Raw genomic sequence first — 23647 nt, forward strand, 5'->3', positions numbered from 1 at the left:
TAATTAGGATAATAAAAAGCTATTAAAACACTGGTTTTAGAAATTATTTATTAATATGAAACTTTCAAAAGTCATGGGTCACTGAACTATGACGACACACAGACGAAAGTGAGTGAAACCTCACTGTAAAGTGAGGTTTACAGTACAGTATTCTCTTATCTGTCCACCCTCACTCATCTTGTTTCATCACAGAAAATGTCTATAAGGAGATTTTACCACATGTAGCTAGGTAATCACGCTTCATCCTTTAAATTAATGTACAAAGATACGTGTGCCCCAAATCAGTGAACGAAAATCATGGAAACTCAGTTGTTCACTTGTGTGGATCACTGGCTGGTGTTTGTGTGGACCATTTTGGCTGGTGTTTGTGTGGACCATTTTGGCTGGTGTTTGGTTCATATGGTTCACTTGTGTGATCCAACTTCTTATGAAGGAATTATTATTTGTAATCTGTGATAGAATGAGAAAGTTTTCCACCACTCTGTGAACTCTGTCCCAAAATCGTAAGCTTGTGGACCACTTGTGGTCCACATGTGTGGTCCATTTGTGTGGTCCACTTGTGTGATCCACTTGTGTGATCCAACTTGTCATATGAGAGAATTATTAATTGTAATCTGTTATAGAATGGGAAAGTTTTCCACCAGTCTGTGAACTCTGTCTGGACATCGTAAGCAAATCCGAACATCCCTCGCTTCGGCGAACCATTGTTCGTCGAACCGGGTGAGTAAATTCGGCCTGAAAAGTGTGCGAACTAGCCGGAGATTCGTTGAATCGGGGTACGTTGAATCGAGGTTGTACTGTATATATATATATATATATATTAGTATATTTTGGTAGCAGTCTTTCCTGTAGACATATATTATTAAATATGACCGAAAAAGTAAGATTAATAATTCTAACACGAATTTTCTCAATCTTTCGTACATTACGCTTCACTGTTGGAGGTAAATAAAAAATCACTTCTCCAAAATTCATTTTTATTTCTAGTCTGACGCGAAACGGGCGCGTTTCGTAAAACTTATTACATTTTCAAAGACTTCACAAATACACAACTGATTAGAACGTATCTCTGATTTTATATCTACATTTGAGTGAGGTGGGAAGGGTGATGTGGCATTAACACAAGACAGAACAGGAGGGGATATTAATAGGGTATTAAAAGTATCAACACAAGACAGAACAGAAACAATGGGTATTGAATAGAAGTGTTTGTAGAAAGCCTATTGGTCCATATTTCTTGATGCTTCTATATTGGAGCGGAGTCTTGAGGTGGGTAGAATATAGTTGTGCAATAATTGGCTGTTGATTGCTGGTGTTGACTTCTTGATGTGTAGTGCCTCGCAAACGTCAAGCCGCCTGCTATCGCTGTATCTATCGATGATTTCTGTGTTGTTTACTAGGATTTCTCTGGCGATGGTTTGGTTATGGGAAGAGATTATATGTTCCTTAATGGAGCCCTGTTGCTTATGCATCGTTAAACGCCTAGAAAGAGATGTTGTTGTCTTGCCTATATACTGGGTTTTTTGGAGCTTACAGTCCCCAAGTGGGCATTTGAAGGCATAGACGACATTAGTCTCTTTTAAAGCGTTCTGTTTTGTGTCTGGAGAGTTTCTCATGAGTAGGCTGGCCGTTTTTCTGGTTTTATAGTAAATCGTCAGTTGTATCCTCTGATTTTTGTCTGTAGGGATAACGTTTCTATTAACAATATCTTTCAGGACCCTTTCCTCCGTTTTATGAGCTGTGGAAAAGAAGTTCCTGTAAAATAGTCTAATAGGGGGTATAGGTGTTGTGTTAGTTGTCTCTTCAGAGGTTGCATGGCTTTTCACTTTCCTTCTTATGATGTCTTCGATGAAACCATTGGAGAAGCCGTTATTGACTAGGACCTGCCTTACCCTACAGAGTTCTTCGTCGACTTGCTTCCATTCTGAGCTGTGGCTGAGAGCACGGTCGACGTATGCGTTAACAACACTCCTCTTGTACCTGTCAGGGCAGTCGCTGTTGGCATTTAGGCACATTCCTATGTTTGTTTCCTTAGTGTAGACTGCAGTGTGGAAACCTCCGCCCTTTTCCATGACTGTTACATCTAGAAAAGGCAGCTTCCCATCCTTTTCTGTCTCGTAAGTGAAACGCAGCACGGAACTCTGCTCAAATGCCTCCTTCAGCTTCTGCAGATGCAACCTCTGAAGAGACAACTAACACAACACCTATACCCCCTATTAGACTATTTTACAGGAACTTCTTTTCCACAGCTCATAAAACGGAGGAAAGGGTCCTGAAAGATATTGTTAATAGAAACGTTATCCCTACAGACAAAAATCGGAGGATACAACTGACGATTTACTATAAAACCAGAAAAACGGCCAGCCTACTCATGAGAAACTCTCCAGACACAAAACAGAACGCTTTAAAAGAGACTAATGTCGTCTATGCCTTCAAATGCCCACTTGGGGACTGTAAGCTCCAAAAAACCCAGTATATAGGCAAGACAACAACATCTCTTTCTAGGCGTTTAACGATGCATAAGCAACAGGGCTCCATTAAGGAACATATAATCTCTTCCCATAACCAAACCATCGCCAGAGAAATCCTAGTAAACAACACAGAAATCATCGATAGATACAGCGATAGCAGGCGGCTTGACGTTTGCGAGGCACTACACATCAAGAAGTCAACACCAGCAATCAACAGCCAATTATTGCACAACTATATTCTACCCACCTCAAGACTCCGCTCCAATATAGAAGCATCAAGAAATATGGACCAATAGGCTTTCTACAAACACTTCTATTCAATACCCATTGTTTCTGTTCTGTCTTGTGTTGATACTTTTAATACCCTATTAATATCCCCTCCTGTTCTGTCTTGTGTTAATGCCACATCACCCTTCCCACCTCACTCAAATGTAGATATAAAATCAGAGATACGTTCAAATCAGTTGTGTATTTGTGAAGTCTTTGAAAATGTAATAAGTTTTACGAAACGCGCCCGTGTCGCGTCAGACTAGAAATATAAATGAATTTTGGAGAAGTGATTTTTTATTTACCTCCAACAGTGAAGCGTAATGTACGAAAGATTGAGAAAATTCGTGTTAGAATTATTAATCTTACTTTTTCGGTCATATTTAATAATATATATATATATATATATATATATATATATATATATATATATATATATATATATATATATATATATATATATATATATACACGTCTCCACTCGATCATCCGGACTATATGGGAAGGACCCCCAGCCGGATTATCACATTTTTCGGATAATGGTACTTTTTCACTTACGAGTCCAAAAGTGACCATTTCCAACTATTTTTATACTACAAACAACATAATTTGAATTGCCTTGCCACATACAATTATTAAATATTCAACTAGAAACCTCAACTTACCTTGTTGGTGTTCGTCTTCTTGATTGATGCCACACATCTTGAAGTTAAAAATTCTTAACAATTTACGTAACCTATACTAACACAACACTAAAATTAACACTTAAAATTACTGTACAGTTCATTAAGCTAAGTTAGTTTTGACTGCCAGCTGCTGAAGCCTCACTGGTTGAAGGCATTTGGGTTGCCTGTGAGGCCTCACTTGTTGAAGGCGCTTGCTTGCACCTCACTTGTTGAAGCGCTTGCATGCCCTCACTTGTTGAAGGCGCTTGGCTTGCCTGTGACGCCTCACTTGTTAAAGGCACTTGGCTTGCCTGTGGCGCCTCACTTGTTGAAGGCACTTGGCTTGCCTGTGGCGCGTCACTTGTTGAAAGCGCTTGGCTTGCCTGTAATGCCTCACTTGTTGAAGGAGCTTGGCTTGCCTGTGGCGCCTCACTTGTTGAAGGCGCTTGGCTGCCTGTGACGCCTCACTGGTTGAACAACACGTAACTTGTCTTTAATTGCTAGGACAATCTTCTTCCTCTTAACACTTCCAGAACGATTGATGCTGCTACCAGACATATTCTTGGCCAAAAATGTTCAAAATTACTATGAAAATTAAGAAAGTTATTTAAAAAAATATTTCACTAATGGCGCAACACTGTGAGGCCGCACTGGTTGAGGTGTATAACAGTGACTTGTCTTTAATTGTTAGGACAACTTTCTTCCTCTTAACACCTCCAGAACGATTGATGCTGCTACCAGACATAGTCTTGGCCAAAAATGTTCAAAGTTACTATGACAATAAAATAGTTATTTAAAAAAATATTTCACTAATGGCGCAGCACTGTGTATAACACGAGGGACGGGAGCACATGGGTTGACCAGTGTTGGACAGGTCCACTTGGGGTGGGGCAGCTATAGCGCGTTACGTAGGCCGCCAGGAGGAAAAAAATTCACAATATTTTTGAAGGAAACTTCAGCCTGTGCACAATGCTTTTAGGAAACTTATTTATTTGTTATTACATAATTACTAGTACTTATTTCATTTGTTTGTGGCTATGATTAATTGTTCTAAAATTAATGGTAATTCCTGTACCCAGGTGGTCCCTCCTGACGCACCCCTCCCACCCTCCCAACACCACCCACCCACCTCCACCATGCGTCTAGAGCCACAGACGGGATTAATACCGTATGGCCGTATTTTCATCCGGCCAAACCAGCTTTTATCCGGTTCCTGTGGCCATTTTGGCCGGATATTGTGATAACTTTATCCGATCACGATTTTGGCCGTATAAAGGCGTTTTCCGGATGTTTGAATCCCGGGGTTACAGTATATATATATATATATATATATATATATATATATATATATATATATATATATATATATATATATATATATATATATATATATATATATATATACTGTATACATATATATATATATATTAAATACAACAAAACAAAACACTTTACGGTGTTACAATGGAATCTGAGGCCATGCCCTGGACTATATCCAATCCTATCATAGTGATAGACACCAATGTGTAGCCATTAATGATATAACCTCTCCCACTCTACCAATACCCGTTGGAGTGCCACTGGGCAGCATCTTGGGACCTCTCCTATTTCTTATATAAATCAATGATCTGTCTAATGTCTCTAACATTCTGAAACCTATATTGTTTGCTGATGATACTACCCTCATATATTCTAACCCCAACCTACATACACTAAATAATGTTGTTAATAATGAACTAAAAAAAGTTCACTTATGGATGTCAATCAACAAACTATCACTTAACATAGAAAAGACCTACTACATCTTATTTGGTAGCAAATCAACAAATGCAATTCAGCTTCAGATAGACAATGTTAACATTAGTAATAAAAATGATGGAAAGTTTCATGGCCTATTCCTAGACAAAAGACTCAACTTCAGCACCCACATACAACACATAACTAAGAAAGTCTCTAAAACAGTTGGTATACTCTCCAAAATCAGATATTATGTACCTAACTCTGCTCTCATCTCACTATATTATGCACTTATCTATCCCTATCTTAATTATGGTATCTGTGCATGGGGTTCAACCACTGCAAACCACCTCAAGTCCATCATTACCCAGCAAAAATCTGCTATCAGAATAATAACCATTTCTGCTCTCAGACAACACTCAGCCCCCTTGTTTAACTCCCTAAACATGCTAAATATAATCTCACTCCACACATTCTCTTGTGTCAACTACATTTACAAAACCCTGTTCTTAAATGCAAATCCTGCACTGAAACTTTCCCTGGACAGATATAATAGGACCCATTATCACCACACCAGAAATAAATATCTCTGTGATATCCCCAGTCAAACTTAATCAGAGTAAACACTCTATACAAATAAAGGGACCTAGTCTATGGAACTCACTCCCTAATGAATTGAAAAGCTGTCCAACTTTGGCGTCATTCAAAAACAAAACTAAAAAGTACCTAATTTCATCTTCATAGTTTTCTACCTTGTTGCTTTAAAATTGCACTGTACAGTGGAACCTCTATTAACGAGTTTAATCCGTTCTGGCACCGAGCTCGTTACCTGGAAAACTCGTCTTTGGAAACAAATTTCCCCATTTAAAATAAAGGAAATAAATTTAATCCGTTCCACTCCCAAAAACATCCATACTTGTATGACTTTTTTTTATGTAAATATAATACTGCACATGTAAATATAAATGTTTTGTTGTAGTGTTTTAATATTTACTTTACCTTATGAAGAGTAGTTGCTGGCTTGAGGGAGACAATGGAGAGGTGGGAAGGAGGAGAGGGGTTATGGTGTGGAAGGAGAATCCACCTCTGAGTCAGGCGGACTCTCTCTTCTTGGGAATTTCACCCAAATTTCATTTCAAATGTCACACAAGGATGCGTTAGACCAGCACCAAATAAAAAACTACGTTGATTACACTCGTTGTGTCAACAATATAATAGTCTTACCCCGAAGATACAATACAATGCCGTTTTCTCAAATAGGCAATGTGGTTATTAAAGAAAACGGAAATTTCATGGCAAACTTGTATACAATCCCCAAGTCAATCGGATAAGAATTGGATTTTATAGAAATATTTGCTCAAATGACGCTTGAGCGCGGTGTTTGGGAACATTCAAGAGAAAAAAAGTGTGTTATGTTCAAGCGACATATACCTGCGAAAGTGATAACACTTTCATAAAGTGTTATCACAAAGTGATAAATTAATTAAACATTTTCACACACCGGGTTGTCATTGCTTTATCAGGGCAGCTTTTCCAAGAATGCGTTCACCTTTTCAAACATTCCAAACACTTCCCTGATCTCAGTTTAAGAGGCAGCATCCTCCCTTACCTCCTCATTCCCTTACTAATGGTGTAAATTGTTGATGAGGACCTGCCATACTTCCTTGTGAGATCAATCACACAGACACCACACTCATGCTTTGCTATAATTTCCTTCTTTAAATCCACAGTAATTGTGTCTTTCTTCCTCTTGACAACACTATCTTTAGCAAGCAGCTTCTTTGGAGACATCGTTTGTTACAAATTGTAGTCGCAAAACCACTAAAAACCCAAAGAAAAGCTCAAATAAATCCAGAGGGATGCTTGTCGTGTGAGATACAACAACAACACTGGCGTCGGAGGCGTCCGAGAATTTGCGAGAACCCGCGAGACGCTAGGAAGCGCCATGTGGTTTCACTCGTTAATAGAGGCGAGCTCGTCAATAGAGACAAATTTGCTGCGAGTGGCTTGCTCGTTACTGGAAAAACTCGTTAATAGAGCCACTCGTTAATAGAGGTTCCACTGTATCTAGTGCTACCCAATCTCCCAATCTTGATGTACCCAATCCAAACAGTCTTACAGTCTCCGTGGTGTAGTGGTAAGACACTCGCCTGGCGTTCCGCGAGCGCTATGTCATGGGTTCGTATCCTGGCCGGGGAGGATTTACTGGGCGCAATTCCTTAACTGTAGCCTCTGTTTAACGCAACAGTAAAATGTGTACTTGGATGAAAAAACGATTCTTCGCGGCGGGGATCGTATTCCAGGGACCTGCCCGAAACGCTACGCGTACTAGTGGCTGTACAAGAATGTAACAACTCTTGTATATATCTCCAAAAAAAAAAAAAAAAAAAAAAAACTTTACCATTGTGATCATTGCTGTCTTCTTATATGCACTATCAATTTGCTGTATTGTGTCTATTAATCTTTGTTTAAATTACCAATCAATCTGTCAATGCAATCAATCAGAGCTTTAATATACCAATGTGCTTTAATATACCTACTAATTTCTCTCATCTCATTTTTTTCTTGCAATGTATCTGTTATCATTTTATTAATTCTGCTAGAATTTACCTACTTAAAATTATCTGTTAGATTAAGGACCTGCCCGAAACGCTGTGCGTATTAGCGGCTTTACAAGATTGTAAATACCATGCTATGTATACTCACAAACCCAATGTACCTTCTTGTATATAAATAAATAAATAAATAAATAAATAAATAAATAAATAAGTATATATATATATATATATATATATATATATATATATATATATATATATATATATATATATATATATATATATATATATGTCACATATATAAGCCCCATAATTTTGAGCATAGCGATGAACCCTGAGCACTCCATCGCCCAGTGCCCAAAATTTGCTCAAATTCCCAGCTCCATCACGGCTAAAGTATGTCAGTTAAACAAGCTACGAGGATGAGGGAAGGGGACGTTCCCTCCATGCTAGATTTGATATTTACCAGGAAGGAGGAAGAAATATTTGACATTCAGTACCTTCCTCCCTTGGGTAAAAGTGACCATGTCTTTTTGGGAATAAAATATGCAATGCATTATAATCTGGAAGAAAATATGACGGTCGATGCAAATGAAAAACCTGACTTAAGGAGAGGACATTATGGCAACCTTAGAAAACTTTTTAGTGAGTATAATTGGACAGACTTGTTGCTAGGCAAGGAAGTGAATGAGATGTATGTCAGGTTTTGTGAAATATATGATAAAGGCACAAAAAAATTTATACCAAAACAGAGAAGCAGAACTAGGAAACAGGATTGGTTCAACAAAAAGTGCGAGAGGGCCAGATACCAAAAGACACAAAAATGGAATCAATACAGGAAGAGGACAAACCCCCAAACATACCAGCGATACAAAGATGCGAGAAACAACTACACGGCAGTGAGGAGAGAGGCAGAAAGAAATTTTGAAAAAGGGATTGCAGACAAATGTAAAACAAAACCAGGTCTATTCTATAAATTCATAAACAACAAATTGCAGGTAAAGGATAATATTCAGAGGTTGAAAATGGGAAATAGATTCACGGAAAATGAAATGGAAATGTGTGAAACATTAAACGAAAAGTTCCAAAGTGTGTTTGTACAAAATGAAATCTTCAGGGAACCAGATACAATAAGAATTCCAGAGAACAACATAGAGCACATAGAGGTGTCTAGAGACGAAGTGGAAAAAATGCTCAAGGACCTAAATAAGTACAAAGCAGTTGGTCCAGATGGAGTTTCACCATGGGTTCTGAGAGAATGTGCACCTGAGCTCAGCATTCCTCTTCAACTGATTTTTCAGGCATCCCTGTTTACAGGAGTTGTAGCTGATATGTGGAAAAAGGCTAACATAGTTCCAATCTACAAAAGTGGAAGCAGGGAAGACCCCCTTAATTATAGACCGGTATCATTGACAAGTGTAATAGTCAAAATACTGGAAAAAATAATTAAATCTAAAGGGGTAGAACACCTGGAGAGAAATGATATCATATAGACAGTATGGTTTTCGATCTGGAAGATCCTGTGTATCGAATTTACTCAGTTTCTATGATCGAGCAACAGAGATATTACAGGAAAGAGATGGTTGGGTTGACTGCATCTATCTGGACCTAAAAAAGGCTTTCGACAGAGTTCCACATAAGAGGTTGTTCTGGAAACTGGAAAATATTGGAGGGGTGACAGGTAAGCTTCTATCATGGATGAAAAATTTTCTGACTGATAGAAAAATGAGGGCAGTAATCAGAGGCAATGTATCGGAATGGAGAAATGTCACAAGTGGAGTACCACAGGGTTCAGTTCTTACACCAGTGATGTTTATTGTGTACATAAATGATCTACCAGTTGGTATACAGAATTATATGAACATGTTTGCTGATGATGCTAAGATAATAGGAAGGATAAGAAACTTAGATGATTGTCATGCCCTTCAAGAAGACCTGGACAAAATAAGTACATGGAGCACCACTTGGCAAATGGAATTTAATGTTAATAAATGCCATGTTATGGAATGTGGAATAGGAGAACATAGACCCCACACAACCTATATATTATGTGAGAAATCTTTAAAGAATTCTGATAAAGAAAGAGATCTAGGGGTGGTTCTAGATAGAAAACTATCACATGAGGACCACATAAAGAATATTGTGCGAGGAGCCGATGCCACGCTTTCTAACTTCAGAATTGCTTTTAAATACATGGATGGCGATATACTAAAGAAATTGTTCATGACTTTTGTTCGGCCAAAGCTAGAATATGCAGCAGTTGTGTGGTGCCCATATCTTAAGAAGCACATCAGCAAACTGGAAAAGGTGCAAAGACATGCTACTAAGTGGCTCCCAGAACTGAAGGGCAAGAGCTACGAGGAGAGGTTAGAGGCATTAAATATGCCAAAACTAGAAGACAGAAGAAAAAGAGGTGATATGATCACTACATACAAAATAGTAACAGGAATTGATAAAATCGATAGGGAAGATTTCCTGAGACCTGGAACTTTAAGAACAAGAGGTCATAGATATAAACTAGCTAAACACAGATGCCGAAGAAATATAAGAAAATTCACTTTCGCAAACAGAGTGGTAGACAGTTGGAACAAGTTTGGGGAGAAGGTGGTGGAGGCCACGACTGTCAGTAGTTTCAAAGCGTTATATGACAAAGAGTGCTGGGAAGACAGGACACCACGAGCATAGTTCTCATCCTGTAACTACACTTAGGTAGTTACACTTAGGTAATTACATACAACATTTATTTTTTAGTTTCCCGTGATCAGAGACTTTATTTTAACATTAGAAGAGAAAAAAAAATTTGCCAAGAATTTATTTCCTGCACACAGGGGGTATCCATATTTAAAGCCCAAGCAACACAGTGACTAATAAGGATACAAAGTATGCTCTCAGACGCAAGTTCGAATCCTTGTCACGGCCCTTGTGGATTTGTTCATACAAAGGCTAGTAGAACATTAGAAAACTTCAAGAAATATTCAATTAAAGATGCAATTTACAACTAGGCCATAGAATGGAGTGAGTTAAATGTCACCACATTAACCCTTCAATTGCGCATCACATCATATGATGCTTTGACCGACTTGCAGTAAATTGCGCATCGCATCATGTGATGCTTTGGAGTACTACGCAAGATTTAAACAGCCCGCGGATACACGGGGTTCACCACACCTTCATCAGGGCTCTTGTAAACAGACACCATTTTTTTAAAAAATCATGGGCCAAACTCCCGGGTGATAGGGGCCTTAGTATTGAGTGAGCCACCAAGCCTGACGCACGCAGTATGAACTCACAGCACTGCTGTTCAGCTTGTGACCAAAGCATCGCCTAAAAATGCCATAATATACTTGTTCATGCTATTATGTAGCGATGACATTATTACAGACGACCTCTGACTGTGATAAAACTGACCAGGGTTCTGATAATAGCAGGATTGTGGTGATATTTGGCGCTGTGCGCCATGGAGGGAGGAGTAATGCTGTGGGAGGGAGGATGGTGGCGTTGTCTTTTGAGTGTATGTGGCCATCTTTTATTGACTGCACTCACCATACCAGCTTAGTGGTTCGCTATGGTGAACACAAATGTAGATACTTATATATAACGTGTGTATAGTGTGAGATAACAGCGAGAGTAGGAGGTTGGGAGCCGCCATTTTGGTGAGGGAGGAGCGTCGTCTGCAGGACTTATCATGTTGTTTACTGATGACCACGATGGTCTTTGGGCACCATACCAGTTTACTTGTACAAGTATGGTGAATAAAACAGGTAGATATTTATATATAATGTATGTATATAGCGTAATAGCACCACACAGTATTGTTGTAGGAGAAATATTAGTGCGTCTGGCCTTGAGGGCAGCAGCCATCAGCTGACTGTGTGAGTAGCTACGTCTTTACTCACCATACAAGCTTAGATGTACAGTTATGGTGAACAAAACATGTAAATACTTATATATAACGTATGTATATAAAAGCAAAAACAGTATGGAGAATGGAGTGGGTGGAGAATGGTGGCAAGTCAGGTGAGGTGAGGTGAGGGAGGGAGTGGCAGCCAGTGGCAGCCAGTCACTGCCTGCCACTGCCACTGCCACTCAGCATACCAACTTAGTGGTTCGTTATGCTGAACAAAACATGCAGATACTTATATATAACCTGTGTATATAGTGTAATAACCGACAAAGTATTTGTTCACTGTTTGATGAACATAATTGAATCAACAATATGCACACCATATTTTTGAGTACAGCGATGATTCACTCATTTTATTATATAAATATATCACACTACACACTATTGAATAATATTACAGCAAAAAAACTATGAAAAATCAGAGACATTGAAATAATTAGGTAATTAACTCTTTGTGGAAACTCCGGCCTGACAGCTGGCGATCAACAGACCGCCTGGGACGCACGCTCAGTCAGCGCCTGATTTCTGTCACACTTCCCCGCCCTATAGTGGGCAATATATGCCACTTACGATTTTTTTATTATTTTTCCCGTGATCAGTGAACACAAATTAACAGGTTAGGAAGAAAAAATAATTTTTTTTTTTTTTTTTGGTATGCGCCTGTGGGTGTCAAATGGTATATAGCTATGCGCCATTTAAGGGTTAAAGAATGCATGGAATAAAATTCTGAGTCCGGTACGTGGTTAGAATGAAGATGAAGATAACTATGATTTTGAGGGCTTTGATAATGCGATTTTTGAGACATTCAGAGATGCATGTGAGGAAGATTTGCAACTTTCTGATGTGAATGCGTGGTTAGATAATGATGCTGATGATCCAGGTTATTGTGAATTAACTGATGATGAGATTATCTAGTCTGTTACTGGTAATAATGATGAAGATGTGGAAGAGAAAGATGATAGTGTGTTACCTATTCCATATGCTGCATCATTGCAAAAGGTTAATGATCTGCTTGATTTGGTTGTTGTAACTGATAATGAAGAGCTGACAGATTATTACCTGCACCTAAAGGACATGAAAGATATTATAATGAAGCACACGACAAAGAAACAATCTAAGATTCAAAAGTTTTTGGTACGGTTTTCACAGTAGGCCTACAGGACCAGCACCCAGCAATAGCAAAGACTCACCTTCTGAGGATGCCCAGGACACTGGACTAGCACCCAGCACTAGCAAGGACTCACCTTCAAAGGATGTACAGGCAACTGGACCAGCACCCAGCACTAGCAAGGACACTCCTTCTGAGGATGCCCAGGCAACTGGACCAGCACCCAGCACTAGCAAGGACTCACCTTCCGAGGATGCCCAGGCAACTGGACCAGCACCCAGCACTAGCAAGGACTCACCTTCCAAGGATGCCCAGGCAACTGGACCAGCACCCAGCACTAGCAAGGACTCACGTTCTGAGGATGCCCAGGCAACTGGACCAGCACCCAGCACTAGCAAGGACTCACCTTCCAAGGATGCTCAGGCAACTGGACCAGCACCCAGCACTAGCAAGGACTCACCTTCTGAGGATGCCCAGGCCACTAGACCAGCACCCAGCACTAGCAAGGACTTACCTTCCAAGGATGCCCAGGCAACTGGACCAGCACCCAGCACTAGCCATAACTTACCTGAGAGTAACAATTGAGCTGTACAGCACAATTCTAATGACATTAAATGTACAAAGTGTAGTTTATATGATATAAGTGTACTGCAGTAGTGTGATTCTAGTGGTCTGTACTTTATGTACAGACTGTAGTGTATAATGTACATTTGTTAGAAAAGTTACTGTTCTTTAAACAATTTATATTCATATGTGTGGCACTCTCAGGATATTAAGGCTAACAAAGTTTGCACTACACAACTCAACTGGTAGGGTAAGTACAGTACTGTAATGTGCAATATCAATTTATTTCATTGCAATTCAAATTCTTTATTATTTAAATTTTTCATAAGGCAAATGTGGACTGGCATATGCATTAATGTGATTGTATTTTTTTTTTGGGGGGGAAAGGGGGTTGCTGGGGACGAACGGATGGAATGAATTCCACACTGGAATGAATCGGCTATGCCCCATATAGTTCATTCAAGCGAGTACACACATTTAATTTCTACATTTACTGTCTACATTTAATGTCATCTAATTTCATGCATTTCTTTGATAAAGTGTTTACTCGTGTCCTTTATGATCTTGGTTATTTGTAAGTGTTGGCCAAATTAACCTTATATTATAGTATGTTACTCTATGTTCTGATATGTTCAAAGAAAATGTTATGAGGAATAGTTCACTTGCTTTTCTAAATTACACCTTGTATTTCCATTCTATAATTAATGTAAATAAACTACTGTACTGTTGCTAGAACTACTGACTCCATAATGTAATAGTCTATGCTTGTCATCCTTAAATATCACCTTCTTTGTATTAATTTTTTATTTTCCTCTGCAACTATGTATATACTTTTCCTAAATAGATTTTTATTATTTTTATTATTAACAATTGTATGTTGGGGGTGTAAGACAATGTTACCCAATCTCCTAATTTTTATGTAATATCAAACAACATTATCATTGTGTTCATTGCTGTCTTCTTTTATGTGCTAGCCATATGCTGTATTGTGACTACCAATTTTTGTCAACTACCATTCAAGCTGTCATTGCAATCAATCTTATATTGTTTCTGCTGTATTGTGCCTACCAATTTTTTGTCAACTACCATTCAAGCTGTCATTGCAATCAATCTTAGCTACCTATGTGCTTTAATATACTGTACCTACAATTTTCTCTCATCATCTTTTTTTTTTTTTTATTTCATGTAATCTGTTATCATTTTTTTGTCTATAAATTTTGCAAGTATTTACCTCCTTAAAAATTTTTTAGATTAAGGACCTGCCCGAAACGCTGCGCGTGCTAGTGGCTTTACAAGACTGTAATTACCATATTTGTATCCTCACATTCCTTATGTACATTCTTGTATATGCATAAATAAATAAATAAATAAATGTTGGAGCAGACAATGGTGGAGCAGAAAGCTCAGTACTCACTTGCCCCCTTCAGAGCAGGAGAGATTGCTGAAATAGAGGGAATACAAAGAACATATATGGCACGCATCGTTGAGATAAAACACCTAAATTATTGGGATCGTCTCAAAGCTCTCCAAATGTACCCTCTAGAAAGGAGACGAGAGAAATACCAAATAATATACACATGGAAAATACTGGAGGGCCAGGTCCCAAATCTACACAGTAAAATAACAACGTACTGGAGTGAATGATATGGAAGAAAATGCAGGATTGAACCAGTGAAGAGCAGAGGTGCCATAGGCACAATCAGAGAACATAAGAACATAAGAGCAAAGGCAACTGCAGACGGCCTATTGGCCCATACGAGGCAGCTCCTATCTATAACCACCCAATCCCACTCATTTACATGTCCAACCCATGCTTGAAACAATCGTGGGACCCCACCTCCACCACGTTACGCGGTAATTGGTTCCACAAATCAACAATCAACAACCCTGTTACCAAACCAGTATTTACCCTAGTCTTTCCTAAATCTAAATTTATCCAATTTATACCCATTGTTTCGTGTTCTGTCTTGTGCTGATACTTTTAATACCATATTAATATCCCCTTTGTTGTGTCCATTCATCCACTTGTAAACCTCTATCATGTCACCCCTAACTCTTCGCTGTATAAACATCAGAGGTCCACGGTTGTTCAACGTTCTCCCAGTGACTATAAGAAATATTGCCGGAACAACCGTGGACATCTTCAAGAGAAAACTGGACTGTTTTCTAAGAGAAGTTCCGGATCAGCCAGGCTGTGGTGGGTATGTGGCCCTGCGGGCCGCTCCAAGCAACAGCCTGGTGGACCAAACTCTCACAAGTCGAGCCTTTCCTCGGGCCGGGCTTGGGAGGTAGAAGAACTCCCAGAACCCCATCAACCAGGTAATGCACTCCAGTACTTACGGAGGATGATGAGAGTGCGAGGAACAAGGTGGTCAGGTGGAGCCAGTGACTCCTTCCTTCAACAGTTTTGTCTCTCCCTCGTGGTATATCCTCAATGTCTTCAGTGGTGTGGCCTCACCACACACTTACACTGCCATAAGTGTCCTGAGAGTACTGTGGGAGGGACAATTTGGCGGGTATTGTGGACACAGGTCTTTAAGACAGGCGAACTTCACGAGTCGTGGAGACGTCGCATAGCAACCTTTGTTGTGATGACGTCACTCGCTCGCTCGCTTACTCGCCACGTTGCTCTTCCCATTTTCTTTGGTTACTGATCTTTGCCGACGTTTAATTTACTTGAGACACTAATATTGGTGGCCTCAACGAGGACAGGAAGTTGGCGGCTTGTCAAAGGTCCTACCCATTTGCCTGGACGATCTTTTCTATCTGTATTTTAAAACCCAGTAGAGTTTTGGCGTTTACCTTACCTTCTCTCTGGCTGGTAGGCTGTTCCACGGGTTTACCACCATACGGGAGAAAAAGCCTCTCCTGTTTTCTGTCCTACATTGTGGCTTGTTGAGCTTGAACCCGTTGCTCCTCGTTCGTGTTACATCTGACCTTTTGAAGAAAGTGTCCGGATCAACATCGTCCAAATTGTTGAGTATTTTAAGTGTTTCGATGAGCACCGCCTTGTCATGCCTGGTTTGCAGTGTTGTTTGGCCAGTGGCCCTCAACCCTTTCTGATACGAGAGATGACTAAGCTCTGGTATGATTTTTGTTGCCCGGTGTTGCATCTTCTTCAGAGCAGCTATGTCTTTCTGAAGATAAGGTCTCAATGCCTGTATGCAATAATCCAGGTGGGGGCGCACCAGAGACTTATACAATTGAAGGACTACTTTAGTTTCCTTGAAGGTAAAGGCACGCTTGATTATTCCCAAGGTTTGGTTCGCTTTTTTTACTGGCGCTCCCACTTGTTGTGCAACTTTTAGTGAATGATGGATTCTGATTCCAATGTCGCATTCTTCATCTATCTGTTGTAAGGTAGTGTGGGCAATTTGGTAGTTGTGACGTGGAATGTTATGCCCTACAGGCAAGGTCTTGCATTTATCGACATTAAAGAGCATTTGCCAGTCATCTGACCATTGGTGGAGTTCATGTAGATCTCTTTGTAAGGTCTCAATATCACTTTCACTTCCTTCTTTATCATAGATCTTAGTGTCATCTGCAAATGTGTCATCTGCCCAACATTCCATCTCCCAGGATGAACAGGACCAGCAAAAGCTGCTTGACTATGTTATTGTGTCGTCCCAAAATATTCCTGTGGAACGTGAAGGTGAAAAGTATATTGAAATAGTTCAGGCTCTCATAAAAGACGAATTGCGTGTCACTCTAAATAAAACCGACATTATTGCTGCCTACAGAGTAGGCAAAAGGAATCCTTCAGGTCTAAACCAGCGAAAAATTCGCCTCAAGCTACCTTCCCAGTCCATAAAATCACATCTTGTCCGGACAGCTGCATCCCAACGAAAGGGAATCTACATCAACGAGTGCTTGACTCAAATCAAATCAAATCAAATCAAATGTTTATTTAGGTAAGGTACATACATACAAGAGATTTTACAAAGAGTGATGGATTTATAGATAGGGCTAGTACATACAATGCCTAAAGCCACTATTACGCAAAGCGTTTCGGACAAGAAAAACTTAAATGACTAAAGCTTAATACTAATTGAGCATAAAGAATAAAATGACAACATGGAATGAAAACATAGCTTAAAAAATCAGCACAAAAACAATTCTGTCGACAAACAGCGCTCTTTAAAAAACAGACATTGGTTGACAATAGAGGGGTAAGGTAGGTTACAGGGAATTTATTAGGTATAGCTAGAAAAAAACTAGAAAAAACTAGAAAAAAAGACTAGAAAAAGACAGCAACTCCTCCACCGCCTGCGTCAAATCCGTCATCAAAACCCAGCTGCGATTCATCAGTGCTTCGTTAGAGATGGCGTGATTAAAGTGAGAAAGACCTCAGGAGGTAAAATGTTTACAATTGCTAATGAGGATAACCTCAACACTTTCCTCTCCAAATGGGGTTTGTCTCACCTTATTATCCCTCTCATTGAGTCAACATAATTAACCCCCTTGTCACCTAGTGCGGGCTACGTATCCTAAGTCTCTTTGTTACACTTTTTTAAAGTAAATTTTAATTTAATGTATATTAGTCATTTATTGGACTTAATTAATTGAGTGCATTAATATATCTTTAGTTCTTATTAATTATAGGATCAAAACTAAACTATTTATAGTTAATAATCATTAGATTAAACTTGCCTATGTTTATTATTCAACTTTTTTCTTTGCTTTCATTTATTACCTAGGTTGCCTAGCCTCGCCATACTCGCTTACTCCATTGTACCCCTGGCTTTGTCTGTGTCTCAAAATGCAAATTATTACTTACAGTGTACCTGAGAGTACTTGTAAGCAATCTACTTCATTTTCTTTTTGTTCATTTTGTGTTTGTCTTGTATAGGTCTTGTTTATATTTTAATTTTCCCCCTTTTATATCAAAATTTTGTTTTGTAATTGCCATTCTTGCCTTGTTTTCCTGCAACCAGCCTTCTTATGCAAACAAGTATAGACCCAGAACTAAACCTCTTATCCACTATCTTTGACAATCATCACTTTAATGATCAAAATTGCTAATATTTTACAGCACATGATGTAAACAATGTATTAACACATAATCACAATATCTCTGTAATTAACTTGAATGTAAGATCACTTAGCAAACACTTCGATGATGTTAGTGCCTTGATTGAAACTATTGACAACAAATTCTCTTTTATTATACTTACTGAAACGTGGTTAAAAGAGGATACTACTCAACTCTTTAATATGCCTAACTACTCAGCAATTCACAACTGTCGACCAATTCAGAGAGGTGGTGGTACTGCTCTTTACTACCACCAAGAACTAACATCCTTAAAAGTAATTAGAACTAGAGACTACTGTGGGGAGTATATCTCTGCTAGTTTCAGAGTCAAGGGTGCTGAGTCTGTCCTGTCTGTGGGAGCAGTCTATAGAATTCCTAACACTGATGTGTCCGAATTCAACTCTAACCTTAGAAATCTAATACTAGATAACAGACTGAACAAAAACCATCTAATTATCGCAGGGGACTTTAATATTGACCTCTGTGAGCCTGAGCATCCTACTGCTGCCAGCTTCCTCAACTGTATGAATTCCTGCTTCCTCATACCCTTAATCACTAGACCTACTAGAACCTAGCAGTGCAATCTTTTCTTCAAAAAACTCTCAGCCTTTATAACACCCACTGTCCTATGCTAACGAAACAAGTCACAACTAAAAGGCTAAATAATCCCTGGCTTACAAAGGGGATACTTAAATCCATTAAAAAAAACATGGCCTTGAGAAGTATAGGTTAGGAATCGTTTCCAAAGAATTTTCAAAGAATTACTCATCATTGCTATCTAAAATAATTAGGGGAGCCAAAATTAAATACTACGAAGATAAATTTACCCACACAAAGGGAAACATTAAGAAAACATGGAGCACAATTTCACAAATATAGGGGTCAAAGAAGATTTTAAATAACAAACCAATATTCCTGTCAAATATTGATGGTCTGCTTTCAGCCTCTGACACTGCTCTTGAGTTCAATAGGTTCTTCTCTTCCATTGGGTCATCCCTTGCAAATGATATTCCATCTTCCAAATACAAATACAAATATTTATTCAGGTAGAGTACATACATGCAAGGTGAGATACAAAAATTTATAGATTTATAGATAGAGCTAGTACATACAATGCCTAAAGCCACTATTACACAAAGCGTTTCGGGGCAGGAAAAACACTAAGACTAAAACTTAATACTAATTTAGATTAAAGTATAAATTGTGTTGAGAAAAAATAAGAAAAAATGAAAAAGGGGGGGGGGTAAACTTGGAAGAAAAAAAAGAAAAAATACAATTTGGTCAACAAACAGCATTGTTTCAAGTAGTAGACATGGGTTGACATTTTGGGGGTGAGGTAGGTTACATGGAGTTAATAAGGCAGTACTTTGTTTTTATCTTAAACTGGTTGGGAGAGGTACAGTCTTTAAGTCCAGTCGAGTTAAGTCCAAATTAGTACAGTTCAGTACTAATATTCAGGACAATCTTACAGGTAACTATCCACAGTCTCTGTACCTAATGCCTACTAATTCCACTGATGTTACTGACTTAAATCCTTAACCTTAAAACCAAGTCTGGCGCCCTTGAGGAGATACCAACTTTAATTTACAGAAAAGCCTCCAGATCTTTAGCTCCTGCTATTGCATTGCTCTTCAACAAGTCACTTGAACTCCAAACCTTTCCAGAAATTCTAAAAAAGCAAGAGTAACCCCTGTCCACAAATGTGGTGATCCCACTGATGTTAACAACTTCAGACCTATATCAATTCTGCCAAACTTGTCCAAAATATTTGAAAAACTTATCTACAAGCACCTTTACTCTTATCTAGCCAAACACAGTATACTTAGCTCTTGCCAGTATGGCTTCAGACCCGTAAAAAGCACTAATGATGCGCTTATTAGTATGATTAACTTGATACATGCAGCTCTTTATAAAAATGAGTTAATTCGCTGTTGGGTTATTTGTGGACCTGCGTAAGGCTTTAGATACTGTCAACCACCAAAACCTTCTTCTTATATTACAACATTATGGAGTCAGAGGACACTCCCTACAATACCTCGAGTCCTACCTTACTGACAGGCTCCAATATGTTTCTGTGAATAATACAATTTCTCCCACCCTACCCATCAACATTGGTGTTCCTCAGGGCAGCATACTTGGCCCTCTCCTCTTTCTCATCTACATTAATGACCTTCCAAATGCCTCCCAACACCTCAAACCAATTCTATTTGCTGACGACACGACCTTCATTTACGACAGTCCTGACCCCCTTGCTCTAAATGTCACAGTGAATACTGAACTAAATAAAGTCCATCACTGGCTAACTGCCAACAAACTCACCCTCAATATTGACAAAACTTTCTATATTTTGTTTGGCAATAAATCCTCAAATCAAATAAATCTCAGGAATAACAATACCCAAATTTGTAACAAAGTAGATGGCAAATTCCTTGGCGTTCTCATTGTCCGCAAGCTGAATTTCCAGGGACACATTCTAAATATATCCCAAAAAAGTTTCAAAAATTGTTGGCATTCTTTCTAAGATCAGATATTATGTACCTCGCCCTGCCCTTGTGACACTCTATCACTCTCTCATCTATCCTTATCTCAGCTATGGTATTTGTGCTTAGGGTTCTACTACCCAAAATCATTTACGTCCTCTAATTACTCAACCCAAAGCTGCTATTAGTACAATATCTAACTCTGGCTCCAGACATCACTCGGTACCCCTACTCAAATCTCTGAATATGTTAGATATTAAGTCACTGCACATTCTCTCATGTGTATTTTATATATATAAAATGCTGAACTGTAATGTCAATCCTAACCTTAAAAGCTTCCTAGAAAGTTGTAACAGATCCCATGAGCACCACACCAGAAACAAATACCTATTTGATATTCCAAGAGTACGACTTAGTCAAACTAGAAATGCTCTACAAATCAAGGGACCTCGAATGTGGAATGACCTTCCCAACCATGTTAAAGACTGTACCTCTCCCAACCAGTTTAAGATAAAAACTAAGTACCACCTAATTAACTCCCTGTAACCTATGTTGGGGGTTTCACCTCTCTATTATTCTCTACCCTTACTCTGGGGTAAGCAATAGTTATGCTCAAGGTAACTCACCGTAGCCCTGCGGGTCTTCCCTCGATCCTCACGGCGCCACTGCACGCCAGGAGAGTCTCCCAGTCAATCTTAACGGCCTCTTATTAAGAAAGAGTGAGAACACGACTCGATCACATCGACTGTCGTGTGCCCTCCCCAACAATAGGGCTCTACGGTTAAACACAAGATCGCCAACTGGTGTTTAAGGTGGCCAGTAACACCCTCAGTGGACTGGTGTATTCAGTGGTAGCCTTGGCAAGGTCACACTCAAAGATCAGGAATCAGGCAGGTACTTATTGTTATCACTCTATGCTTACAGGTATAGTATAGCCACAAGATCAATGGAGGGGATGATAAAAACACAAAGAGAGTTTTGTATTTTACTTAAAATGTATGAAAGATGTCACAAGGCCACACAATAATCATAAATCAGCTGATCCTGACTCGGCCGGTAATTCCACGGATATTATGCGATCACTAGAGGGCAACACTCTCCCCCTCCTCATCAAGTGTCAAGAACAGCTGATCGCAATGGCCTCTCCGCGCGAACTTTGCTTGTTTTCTAGATTCACGCGCGCTGTTCCTTTAAATTTTCCAATATTACTAGAAACTCGCACACTCGATATTGGCACAAATAAACCGTATTACTCAGTTACACTGTACTCAGGCTCAAACAGTCTTTTCTACAATCAATGCTATAATGATTCACTGTAATGGCTTCACATTGTTCTTCACTCAACAATATATTATGAACTATTAACACTGGAGTTTTCAGTATTTTCTCTCGTTGGCGATAACGCAATAATTCACTGTACTCACAAACGATTATTCACTGAATGAACATAGACATATATATGGTATATAAATCAATCATCAATACATGGAAAATAAATAGTTTCTGGGCACATAGCCTAACCTCCAAATACTGGCATAATCTTATATATAATTTACCACTATATGTTCATATCAAAATCTATAGAAAGATATACACAACACAGTAAATTTATCACTGGTTCCTGGTGCCTGTACACACCAATAATCAACATAAATAATACAAGTACTCTTGATAGTACTGTCTAGCACCCTGGTGCTTTACCGTGACATAGGTGAGACTTGCTCACGACATATAAAATCTTCAGGCTAGATAATATAGCCAAATAATATAGCTAACTAAAGGGGAATGGGGAGGGAACTAGAACCACCTACTTCACCCTATCCTCCGATGAGAGTCGAGATGTAGCTCCTGGTCCTCGTGTCGGGCACGCCCCCACACTACACGTCGTCGTGTCCTACCAGAGCCTCTCGTCGTCCCACCGTTTAGCGCGTCGTCTCCGTGCCTCCTCACTGCAGGTCCGTCCTCCTTCTTAACTTCTTGGAGGTTGGAGTCGGTCTCCTGGCCGTCGTCTTCTCCCAGCAACGGCTGTCGCCTACGTCTCAGCTACAGTCGTTCGGTTTCCCCAAATAGTCCTCTCTTCCTCAGCTACCCAGTGGCTCTGTCAGCCACTACGCTGTCACGAACTGGTGAATTGCCACAGACGCCACATACGTCACTGCACGGCTTCACTGCTACTGGCACAGTACCTGACTGGAGCACTTGTTGCTCAAATAACCGTCAATTCCCTCTTCTGGTTCAACACATGAACTAGGGAAGACTTCTCAGAGTACTGGCGGACTTCAGGTGACGCGTAAATCCACGGTAGTGGGAAACAGCTGTCCGACAGACAGGACCACTCGTCGCACGTCCGACCTCTATGACGTGTAGTGTCTGACTGCTGGCGCCAGCCCGGCGCGCTGGCCGGACCCCCTTCCTTCGTGACGTCACTTTCGCTATGGGAAGTTATCATTGGCTCCCGGTGCCACATTGCTGTCGGTGACCAATCCGGTGCCACTGACGTCACACGGTTTTGGCGGGAGATCAGGGAGGTAAGCGCCATCTTGGCTCCCTAAAGGGCCTAAACCACAGGCCAAAATATTACTATTTCACAAATTTCTCGGCTCTCCGAGAACACTCCACTCTCTCCCATATATCAAATTGTAGCCTGCAACGTAGAGAACGCTTGGGAAAAGCAGACATGACTCTTACTGCAGGCGTGGGAGAATTATAAGGGGGGGAACTCCGTCACACCTACCTCACCCCTAAATGTCAACCCATGTCTACGATTTTAAACAATGCTGTTTGTTGACCAAATTGTTCTTTTGTTTTTGTTTTTCTGCCATGTTTCCCCCCCCCCCCTTTTTCATTTTTTTCTTATTTTT

At 39.6% G+C, this 23647-nt stretch overlaps 1 protein-coding gene across 1 annotated transcript in view; it reads right to left on the minus strand.

Annotated features, from left to right (window-relative positions):
• Positions 1-15861, minus strand: part of LOC123756332 (uncharacterized) — a 128499-nt gene extending 112638 nt beyond the window's left edge. The window contains exon 1 of the mRNA XM_069337537.1: positions 15615-15861. The gene's annotated coding sequence lies outside the window, so the exon portion shown is untranslated. The remainder of the gene's footprint in view (positions 1-15614) is intronic.
• Positions 15862-23647: the final 7786 nt, after the last annotated feature.

The sequence above is a fragment of the Procambarus clarkii genome, chromosome 38 (assembly GCF_040958095.1).
Source record: "Procambarus clarkii isolate CNS0578487 chromosome 38, FALCON_Pclarkii_2.0, whole genome shotgun sequence".
Classification (NCBI taxonomy): Eukaryota; Metazoa; Arthropoda; class Malacostraca; order Decapoda; family Cambaridae; genus Procambarus; species Procambarus clarkii.